The 711-nt window shown below is 32.9% G+C and overlaps 1 protein-coding gene across 1 annotated transcript in view; it reads left to right on the top strand.

The window, feature by feature from the left end:
- The window catches only part of LOC106873724 (E3 ubiquitin-protein ligase MIB2), a 14,877-nt gene that overhangs the window by 5,618 nt on the left and 8,548 nt on the right, over positions 1–711 (top strand). The window lies entirely within an intron of this gene.

Here is a 711-nt window from a genome sequence, read left to right as displayed (position 1 = left end):
ATATATATATATATATATATATATATATATATATAAGGATTTACTTTTCGTAATTTGTTCAGAAGAAATGGAGTCTACACTAGAAGTGAAGTATGTTTTGGGGAATATCTGTTGTTCACTGTGTCACACAGTTTTTTTGATGTATCAGTCAACACATATGTATTAATATCGAAAGAATTGGAGTTAACAAGAAGGAGTACGGTTAGGCATTTATTTTTTTGATCACTACAACTGTTTCGACGTACCGTAGTTTTCCATATATGCAGGTACTTGATTAAGATTCTGCAACTGTTTCCTTGCATTATGAGATCTAGTTGTATTTCCTCAGGCGATATGTAAATATTGTCTCCGTAAGTTTAAAGTCCTCGACTTCAAGAACATCCTATCTGTCTGTCGTAGCTTGAATTTAGTAATAGTCACTGAGTTTATCACAGTGTGTTGTTACTGAAGGACCGTTGGCAGACGACCTTGAATGTGTAGATGTAGTGGGAGTGGGAGTGTGGTACTGTTAAAGTAGTTGCCTTTTGAAAGCGATTGACATTTGATTTCTTTATACTGCTGATTTCATGGTTGATTACACATGCAATTGTCCTTAGTTGGCCTTTAGGATTCAACACTCTTACACATACACGCACACACACACACACACACACATATTTATATATGTATGTATATATATATATATATATATATATATATATATATATATAT

The sequence above is a fragment of the Octopus bimaculoides genome, chromosome 29 (assembly GCF_001194135.2).
Source record: "Octopus bimaculoides isolate UCB-OBI-ISO-001 chromosome 29, ASM119413v2, whole genome shotgun sequence".
NCBI classification, from domain to species: domain Eukaryota; kingdom Metazoa; phylum Mollusca; class Cephalopoda; order Octopoda; family Octopodidae; genus Octopus; species Octopus bimaculoides.
The sequence above is the reverse complement of the archived record's forward strand: the minus strand, read 5'-3'. Positions and strand labels throughout refer to the sequence as shown.